Source organism: Nicotiana sylvestris, chromosome 10, assembly GCF_000393655.2.
Source record: "Nicotiana sylvestris chromosome 10, ASM39365v2, whole genome shotgun sequence".
Taxonomy (NCBI): domain Eukaryota; kingdom Viridiplantae; phylum Streptophyta; class Magnoliopsida; order Solanales; family Solanaceae; genus Nicotiana; species Nicotiana sylvestris.
Genome location: NC_091066.1, coordinates 34,803,402 through 34,815,181, shown reverse-complemented (window position 1 = coordinate 34,815,181; position 11,780 = coordinate 34,803,402).

Below are 11,780 nucleotides of genomic sequence, written 5' to 3'. Positions count from 1 at the left end.
GAAAGAAAGGATGATACAAAGGTTAAAATTACTAAGATCAAAGCGAAATGACTCACCGGCCGAAGGTCTACGCCCAAATCTCTCATTAAACTACGACCACTCACGAATTCCCACCGTATGAGGAAACTTTTGGTTCACCCAGTCGCGAGTATCGGTGACTAACGAAGGAGGGTCCCTCTCAGCTACATAAAAAAAGAGGGAGAACGATCAGATTGCCAAAAAGAAATGACAAATAGCCATTTGGGAGAAACACTTACGAGCAAAGTTCCACTCCTCGGGGAATCCACTAGGGTTCGACATCAGGTGTTTCATCCTCACGTAGAAGAAGTTGGCCCAAAAACGGCGATTAATTTTATCGTCCATCTTCACCACCAATCCCTTAGTCCCACGGTGGTGAAGGTATATCATCGTACCCCTGTGAAAACTTGGGCCGAAGAGGTGAAGCAGATGATGAAGATAAATCCCACGATTGGCCAGCTCCGCATACTTGATAAGCATAAGGAAAAGCTTGTATATGTACGGGGAGAGCTGAGTCGGGCATACACCGTAGTAACGGCAGAAGTCCTCCGCCAAGGAAGGAAGAGGAAGTGTATAGCCAATGACAAATGGGTACGCATAGAATGTGCAGTACCTGGAGCGATGTATATGTACTAGATCGCTACCAGCAGGAACGAGTTTGACATGGTCCGGAATTTGCCATTTAGCCCTAAAGGAAACGAGCGCCACCGCATCCATCTTAGAAACGACGGGTTCAGGATCTTCATCAGGTCGGTTCTTGAAATCCGATATGACCCTCCCTGAACGTGGAACTATAACATCCACAGTGGGGAAATTCTCATATTCTACGATGGTTATTCCTTCTGCATGAGAAGGCATGTCCATAACCAATGCTACAGGATTAGTGTCTCCCTCAAAATTAGATGATGCATTAGCCATTTTTTATCACGTGTATGAAAAGGGAAATGCAAAGGTGAAAGAGATGAAAATGGTGGAAAACGCTAAAGGAAGGGAGAAAATATTTTAAAGAAGAAGAAGGAGAGGCTTGGGGTTTCAAAAGCTTAGGAAATGCAGCAGCTCGAGTGAGGAATGCCCATCCCTATTTATAAGAATATTGGCACCCTGATCGAGAAAGCCAAACGCTACCACATTAATTTCGAAACGGAAGAGGCACGGAAATGACGCATGATGAAATGACGTCATTTCAAATTGACGTAACGGTCAGATGTGGCTCTTGAAGTGCCATGTCATCACCTTGCCATAAAAGGGTCACTCCTCGGCCAACATGCTCAGATTTCTCAAAATTGTAACTAGCGAAGTCCGCCCATCGAGCTCGTCCAAAGACAACCCCAACGGGCGGAGGAATTAACTGTATGGGTTAAAATCTAATCGGAGTAATCTTGTTTAAGATATGATAACTAAGAGCTGATTAGGCCGAGGTCACGCTTAAGGAATAACATATTGGCGAGCTGAGCAGTTAAGGTCGAGGTTGAGCACTCAGACCGGCCCAAACGGCCAGTTTGGTAATAAGATATTTTAAAGAAATATTCCAAAGAATATACTCTGCACTTGTAATTTCAGTTAGGTGGGGGAAATGTCTCATATAAGTAGGAATAGAGAGAGAAGAGAAGGGTATGTAATTTGACTCTCAAGTAACTACAAACATTGTCTTTACAATGATTTGATTTGTTGTTGGTCCCAAGCTTTCTCACATCAGATCCGAGAAAACTTTCTATATTCCCACGTTTGATTGCCTTACATCATTGTCAGAGAGAGAATCATCCACCTTATTGAATACTTGGGTGAATCATTCTCTCTATTTACATTTATTGTTATTTATCATATTTATTGCTTGTCATTATTCCCTCATTGCTTGATAACAATATCATTAAACACCCCATTGGTATTTAATAACTTTGAATGCAGTTTTACATTATTGACGTCTATTAATCTCAGATCTAGAATTTATTATAATTAACTAGGATTTGCCCATTATCATCTTATTTAATTAGTTTAGCAAAAAGAATTAATATTTTTTGGTCAAACAATTTACTTTTCAATAACGGAATGCAAGACACAAATTCCCACAGATGATTTTTTTGAAATGATACGTAGAGAGTAAATAGATACTTTCTCCTATATAAGAAGCATGGTAGAAACTAGAAACATGTAAGCAGAGACGTCTTCCATCATTATATATTTACCTCTGTTTTACTGTATTATTACATTCACTGCCATCACATAATTTGGTAAATAAAGGAAACTTTTGAGGTATTTTCAAAGCCTACTTTCTCTCCACAAATGCATAGTACAAAAACCTGGGACCCACAATTTAGAAAACAAAGAAAATTTTGGGGAATTTTCGACAGATGCATATCTAAACATGGGACCCATTTGAACACATATTTACTCAAGACTTCTCCATATATACATAGGAGTCTGGAACCCAATTGTGATCTTTTTGGACAAGTGTAACATAAATATGTATAAAAAAAGAGTGACCATTCTACATATAACGCGGTATTATACCACGCTATACTTTAACGGTGTTTTGGCCGTTAAAGTATAGCGCGGTATAAAACTGCGTTATACTCTGTGTTCACGCATAGCGCTTTAAAATAGAACGTTATACCATACTGTGTCTATTAGGCCCCATTCCCACGCTTATCTATGCTCGTGCTTTGTCCCTTACTCTTATAAAATGGCATCTCCTTAATTTTATTGGACTAAATGAGCCCCTCCCCTCTCATGTCTCGGGAAATCAACCAAAAAAAATCAGTAGGTCCTTTCATTAATCAACCTTTTGAAGCTCTCCAATATGTGTGTTTTGAGTTTATTTTGCCTTTTATTTTATTAATGAGCTACTCATCTAAATATTTATGATATTAGTATAAAGAAAATGACTGCAATACAGGCTCAAATACATGTGTTCAACATTTAGGGATTTAAAATCAGGAATGAGAATCATACTGCAATATATGATAGTGAAATATTGAATCACACTGGGTTACATGATACTGGAATACTGGATCACACTAAGTTACATAATACTGGAATACTGAATAGCACTAAACTGAGACATGTATTCTTAAACTGATTATGAACACTGAAACTTCAATTGTTTATGGCATACTAAGTAATCTATACTATGCACTGAGCTCATAACGTTCAGAATGAAAGTCATGAACGAGTTATAAAGCTAGAGAATAGGAGTTCTACAGCTATTCAAGGAACTAGGCTTAACTATATTTCCGAGGCAATTGGTAACGTGGTAAAAGAAACATAGTGTAGGGAGAATCATTAACATTCCCAAACATAGAGAGTTAGCCTCACATACCTTAACTTCCTGCTCTTGAGTGTAATACGACATTCGCCAACTCTTTCAACTTTAATCTATATCAATACAAGTCAAAGGAATTCCATATTAGCAATAATACTCATATTTTAGTCACTTATACATTTTCTCAAACACTTGGCATAAAGCTTAATAGCCCTTATTAATGGTATTTCTACACCCAACAAGCCATTCTCTTGCTCCTAGATAAATTCCAAAATCTCAAATTTCTTATAATCAAAATCATTCTTCTTCACCCATAAGATAAACAACACCCTTAACCAATAATCAACACTCAATAAACCAAACCTATAATTTTTCATACTTTTCTATCAAACCCATCAACTCATATCTCATGAACATAGAGTCTATAATCATTAATCTAATGCTATAATCAATTAGATGGTGAAGACATTACCATTTTGAAGTTCAATTCTCTTGAATTCGAGTTCTAGGGTTTCTTCTCTCAACAATGACATCCCAATCGAATATCTAATGATATGTAGGGTTTACCCATATTAATAAGATGTTGGAAATTGAAATTAACTTAGAATCACCATTAGAACTTACCTTGGGTGGTGGAGGGACTCTTAAGGAGTTTGGTTTTTGAGAGTTCCCTTTTCTAGAGCAAGTTTTTATGTTTTGGGACTGTGGGGGACGAAGTAGGGCTTTAAAGTGACCCCCCAAGTGCGCCCCCGTGCACCTGACTGCGCAAAATGGCAGTAACACTGCCACAAGTGCGCGGTCGCACTCGGGGCGCGCACTGGGCGCGCATATTGCGCACTGTTCTATAAAACACACATAACTTTTTGCACAGAGATCTATTTGGGCTCCAAAATATATCGTTATAAATATATTTCAAAGGCCTACAACTTTCATGTTTTGATTTTCCCAGATTCCTTAAGCACTTTCACTAAATTCTGATGGAAAATGGACCTTTTGTAAACTTAGTCAATTTTATTGAATCTTATGCACCTCACTCTCCCTCTTGATTCTAAAACAACTATTATCACTCATAATCATCTCACTAGGACTTAATATGTCTAAAATATCAAATTTATGCCCATTTAACATATCCACATCTAGTTCGAATGTACGGGATGTTATATTATCTCCCCCTTGGGATCTTTTGTCCTCAAATGATTGTCCTGACTGTAGCTTCTGCTAACTCCGGACCTTAAACGGATCTGGTGAAAATATGAACTTTCATTCACACTTGAATACTAAACTGAATGAATACATGACTACTAAAATGCTGAGACAGTGAACTAAATGACTACCGCATTGAATATTGGTCTGCCATAGATGCGTGAATACTGAACTAACATGGATATATGATTATTAAATTGGCATGAATATTCGAGTATTGAACTAGCATCAATATCAGAGTACTAAGCTGGCATGAATATCTAAGTATTGGACTGACATGAGTAGCTGAGTATTGAACTGACATGAGTATCTGAGTACTGAAAATTTGAATGTTATAACATGACACGTGAAATACTGGTTGTACCACCGCTAATTCTGGTGGCAACTCCAACTCATAAGCTAATTGACTGATCCTTCGCAAGATTCTATATGGCCCAATATGGCAGGGCCATGCTTCCCCTTCTTCTCAAATCTCATAACGTCTTTCATAGGCGAAAATTTCAGAAAAACCCAATCATCAACTTGAAACTCTAGGTCTCTATGCTGCACGCTCGAATAGGACTTTTGGCGGCTCTGAGCAGTCTTCAAATGCTCTTGAATCAAATTAACTTTCTCCATAGTCTGATAGAACAAATTTGGTCCCAACAACTCCTCTTCACCAACTTTGAACCAACCAATTGGCGATCTACACCTTCGCCTATACAGAGTCTCGCACGTGCCATCTTGATACTAGAACGGTAGGTGTTATTATTAGAAAACTCAATGAGAGATATGTGGTCATCCCAATTACCTTTAAAATCAAGGATATATCCTTAAGTGTTGGAATAGTGCGCTCTGCCTAACCATCTGCCTGGGGATGAAGAACTATACTGTGGTTTACTCTTGTATCTAATTCTTTCTGAAAGGTCTTCTAGAAGTTCATTGTAAATTGAGCACCACGGTCCGAAATGATGGACCACGGAGTCCCATGCAATCAGACGATTTCCTGAATGTATAACTTGGTATAATCTTCTATTAAATCTGTAGTCTTCACTGGCAAGAAATGTGCTGACTTGGTAAGTTAATTTACAATCAACCAATCAAATGATGCTTTCACGATGAGCAAGATAATCCTGTAATAAATTCCATATTTACCATCTCCACTCAAAATATGTGTAAACTATGGTAAAACAATGGGCTTTTGGTTGCTTGACTTTCATTTGCTGATACTTCGGACACTTGGCCACAAAGTATGCGACATTCTTTTTCATGTCGTTCAACCAATAAATCTCCTTGGTCATGATGCATACTTGGGGAACCTGGAGGGAAAGAATACCAGGAATTATGGGCTTCTAGCATGATCTTCCCTCTTTAAGTTCATCTATGTCTGGAACACACAATCTGTCTTGATACCTCAAAGTACCATCATTTCCCCCTTATTCAAAAGCCATCGTCTTATACTTGTGAATATCCTCTTTCAACTGCAACACCTAGGGATCATCAAACTGTTTCTCCTTCTCTTCGACTACTAAGGGGGAACAAGCCATGTTCTAGACAACAACTCTGCCATCTATGGAGTCTGAAGTCAAACTCTTATCTTCGCTGGTGAACTTCTTTTACCAGAGTTCTCTTATCTACCTCAAGCATGAGTTATACTTCCAACATTTTATCTTCTTAAGTACTTCCTGAGAATACTTATAATATTATTGTGAGCTAAGTTTTTAACCAGTACTCCGAAGACTAGAGTCTCGTGCAATGGCACTACCCTCATGATACATAATTAGGCATGATTTTATAGCTTTTCTGTGACCACGTTATCATCAATAACTAAGCTCGGTAATCATTCTACTCACTTTGTGTTTCTTACACATGTTAGACATATACCTTGTGGTAATTATACAAGTTTCCCTCATTACCGAACTGATTTTCTTTTTCATATCCCATGCTAACTATTCGGGTTTCAAATCACTAACTGGACTTACTAAAAAATCTCACATCAACCCTTAGACCAAAGGTCTTATACTTGCGGGTCCTTCTCTTTTTGTTGGGATCCAAATCAAATAACTTTCCTTATTTTCTGTGATTCTTTGCACTCTACGTCAATGACGACTCATCTTCCAACTTACTTCTGAGAAATCTCTTTTTACTAGGGAAAACTAAATTATTCACATAACGAAAAGCTAATGTATTCACAACTATCATACACAATCTTAATAATTTAACTCTGCTTAGACTGTTAACCTTGGAGAAACCACATTTCGATAATTCCTAAAGGCTATTCTTCTATAGTTTGCTCTCTTACTGCTAGCTAATTATTTTTCCCACTATCACTGTACTTAGGATTTAACTTAAACTCTTTGGGTTCTAACACACATTCGGTATTTCAAACTATCATCTACTCACTAGAGTTAACCTGGCTAAGTGAATCAAATTATACCTCTACTAGCTCTGTTGAAATTGCTAATTCACTGTATCAACTCAAAACTTACTTATTATTCTTTTACTAAATACCTGCTAGAATCACGTTTTCTTGTTCTACTTTGGATAACTAAAGTGAGGCATAAGGTTATTTCTAACTTCCCTCATCATCCGACCCTGCTCTACAGTTGCATACATATCATTGTTGGGATGGTGATCTGGATCACAATCAAGGAAAATTCATCTGCCTTAAACAAAATTAGAATATCTAACCCCAAACTTTCTATATAATACAAAATCATATCATACTATAAACATCCGCGGTAATCACTTAGTCACATAACCTAATGGGGAACTATCATATCTTTTATCTTACACCAATAGCTGCTTCTTATAGTAGCTTACTAACGTGGTACTTCTAGTTCTGATTTGAATAAATATGAACAACTTAAAATTGTTCCCTGAAATTCACTATTGGTTGCTCTTGGTTCTCATTGCATACATCATATCTTCTAGTCATTTGCATGAGTTGTACGAAATCACATCTTTGGTAATAAAAATGTTTCTGATTCCTAGGTATTTTACCCTTAGGCTCTTTTCTGTCCAAAATTATGGTGACCAATATTAGGGTCTGACATCTGAACTATCATCATCCAACTTGTGGCTCCATTTCCAAGAATTAAATAAAGTTGTTTTAGGAGGTAAAACACATACGAATACACTATCATGCACAAACTTATCCTTAAAAGTATACCATCATCTGATAAATCACTTCCTGCGACATTCGGTGATCTTGGTCTTAATCCAGACCTAAAGTATGCAAAGATTTTGCTATAATCACTGTTACTTACATATTTTTTTAGCACTTATAGGCATTACTGTGTACTCACCAGTCACCAGAATTTTGATACACTGAAAATTGGAGATCTGGTAACTGAATAACTGATAATTGGCATCCTTAATAACCATAAACTTGCTACTGAAAGATTGCATAACTGGTAATTGAGGTAAACTGATAACCATAGAACATGATAACTGCTTTTGTACTTTTTGATAAGGTTATTCTCTAATATGTACTATTACCCATTGCATCCCACTTTTAACATCATCTCATGTCTCATTTGTTACCAACCTATACTCCATAATTATACCCCAATGGAAATCATCTTCTCTAAGAACTAGAGTATTTTCCTGCACGTCATTTGGGCATTCGATGCGTTTGGAATTCGATAGGAAGAGAAGGTTAACTATTGCTCTAAGCTTCATGGCATGATCTAGAGTAGAAAGAGATGAGACAATCCGAGATGTCTTGGTATTTAACCGTTTATATGAGTGGATGGCACACAAATATAAAGGAAACTCCACTAGACACGGCTTCATAGACTCCCCAGGACACTTAAATCTAGTGCTCTGATACCAAGCTTTGTCATGCCCTGAATCTGGGCCTGGACGTAACACGGCACTCAGTGCCTGACTACATGTGACCGAGCGAACCGACTGGCTGGCTGAATCAATATGTGATATCATAACATACTGAATGGGGAAGATAAACTAACACATGTTGATATACTGAAAGTCATGATGATATAAATCAAAGTGCGAAAATACTAATACAACTCTGAAACATATTTGCAGCCAATATAGCTTAACGTGAAAAGCCTGAGACTTTGTCTAACTGTTGCTCTAGTCTATAAAGCCTCTAATGAAGTACTAAAAACACTGACTATCTGAAAATACTGAAGACTGTAAGGTAATGATAATGCCCCGAAAGAAATGGGATCACCAAATAGTTGGTACAAGAATCCTAGCGCTCTGAATCATCAACCTGTAAATCATTACCTGCATCGTGAGATGCAGGACCCGGGCAAAAGGGATATCAGTACATTTTAATTGCACTGGTATGTAAAGCAACTGAAAGAAAGAATTATAAATGCTGAAACTGAAACTAAGCTGATAACTGAGAATTGATAATTGATAACTGAAATGATAACTATTGAAATTGAAACTGAAATGATAACTGAACTGATAACTAATAACTGAAATGATAATTAATAATTGAACTGAACAAAGGAAGTAAGGATATGAGTACTCCGTCTTCTAAATGATGAACAACCTGTTTATCTGAATATTAAATTGCGGTCTCACGCCCAACATATATATATGCACAACTGCGGCCTCGGGCCCAAGTATACATGTACATAACTGTGGCCTCATGCCCAAAGATACATAAAGCATAAGTTGTGGCCTCAGGCCCAAAGATGCATAAAACATTAACTGCGGCCTCAGGCCCAAATACAGGTGTTCAACATTTAGGGATTTAAAATCAGGAACTGAGAATCATACTGCAATACATGATAGTGAAATACTGAATCACACTGAGTTACATGATATTGGAATACTGGATCACAGTAAGTTACATAATACTAGAATACTGAATAGGACTAGACTGAGACATGTATTCTTGAACTGATTATGAACACCGAAACTTCAACTGTTTATGGCATATTGAGTAATCTATACTAAGACTCGGGGACATCAACCCAAGTCTATATTGAATACGCACTGAGCTCATAGCGTTCAAGTCATGAACGAGTTATGAAGCTAGAGAATAGGAGTTCTGCAACTATTCAAGGAACTAGGCTTAACTATATTTTCGAGGCAATTAGTAACATGGTAAAAGAAACATAGTGTAGGGAGAATCATTAACGTTCCCAAACATAGAGAGTTAGCCTCGCATACCTTAACTTCCTGCTCTTAAGCGTAATATGACATTCGCCAACCCTTTCAACTTTAGTTTATATCAATACAAGTCAAAGGGATTCCATATTAGCAATAACACTCATATTTTGGTCACTTAGGCATTTTCTCAAACATTTGGTGGCATAAAGCTTCTTAGCCCTTATTAATGGTATTTCTACATTCAACAAGCCATTATCTTGCTCCTAGATAAACTCCAAAATCTCAAATTTCTTATAATCAAAATCATTCTTCTTCACCCATAAGATAAACAACACCCTTAACCAATAATCAACAATCAATAAACCTAACCTATAATTTTTCATACTTTTCTATCAAACCCATCAACTCATATCTCATGAACATAGAGTCTATAATTATTAATCCAATGTTATAATCAATTAGAGGGTGAAGACATTACCTTTTTGAAGTTCAATCCTCTTGAATTCGAGTTCTAGGGTTTCTTCTCTCAACAATGATGTCCCAATCGAATATCTAATGATATGGAGGGTTTACACATATTAATAAGATGTTGGAAAATTGAAATTAACTTAGAATCACTATTAGAACTTACCTTGGGTGGTGGATGGACTCTTTAAGGAGTTAGGTTATTGAGAGTTCCCCTTTCTAGAACAAGTTTTTATGTTTTGGGACTGTGGGGGACGAAGTAGGGCTTTAAAATGATCCCCAAGTGCGCCTCCGCGCACCTATAGGCCTGAACGCGCACCTGATCGCGCAAAATGGCAGTAACACTGCCACAAGTGCGCGGTCGCGCTCGGGGTGCGCACTGGGCGTGCATATTGCGCACTGTTCTATAAAACGCACATAACATTTTGCACAGAGATCCCTTTGGGTTTCACAATATATCGTTGGAAAGCTATTTCAACGGTTCTATAACTTTCATGTTTTGATTTTTCCCAGATTCCTTACACACTTTCACTAAATCCTGCTAGAATATGGAGTTTTTGTAAACTTAGTCGATTTTATTGAATTTTATGTACTTCACTCTCTTCTTGATTCCAAAACAATTATTTTCACCCATAATCATCCCGCTAGGACTTTATATATCTAAAATATCAAATTAATACCTATTTAACATATCCACATCTAGTCCGAATGAATGAAATGTTACACCGGACCTCGTGATTAGAGTTGGGTTGCTCCCATCGGTCCACAGGAGACCCAAGGTAGATCTGCCAGCGTTCGCAGACCCTGGAGTCCCCTTCCCTCTATCTTAGTTTTCCTGTTTTCTTTCATTTCGAGAACAGATGTATTTCTTCTAAACCAGTATCTGTAGAAAATTCTTAGAAGTCGTGGATTGTGACACCAGATCTTTTGGGTAGCCGTGTATTAGTGTTTTACACTGTTATATAATTTTCACACTTCATACTTGTTTAGTCTAAATTATTGTTAATTACTATTTTGGTTAATGATTAATGTATTAGAACTATATCTGTTGGGTTGCCTAGCATTCTAAGAGTTAGACGTCAGCACGATCCCGACAGTGGAAAATCCGGATCGTGACATATTTTCATTAAGCATGAACTATAGACTTTGACAGAACGAGAGCGGAGGCTAAATTTTCATTAAAAGAAAACAAAAATATCAAACAAGCAAACAAGCAAAAAAAAAAAGATTCACATTTAATTATATACAATATGTAATTTTTTGACGAGTAAAATTAGAAACACCAGTCTGCCCGGAACAGAACCCAAATTTTAAATTGACATAGATAAAAAAGATCATCATTGTTTTGTCACAAACGATAATCATAATACTGTACTAACATTTAACAAACAATTATAATCAATTTAATGTCGACCGTTCTTAATCTTCGCCTGGTCCTACCACTTTTGTATTCGTCTTGTTGCAAAGGATTCCTTCTACGTCTGTTTTCATCCCTCATTTGGCTTATATTTCCTAAATGTCTAATACTATCTGATCATATTGTTTTACCGTCGATTTTATTATTATTTTGTTGTTGTTATTGTTTTTTTTATTATGGTAATTCTATCTGTCTTAGTCGAGAGTTTATCGGAAATAATTTCTATACCTGTATAAGGTAAGGATAAGATATGCTTACACATTATCTTTCTCAGATCTCGCTTGTGATATTACAGTGGATATATTAGGTAGTTGGCTTATATCTCCTCTCTTTTTTTCAAAC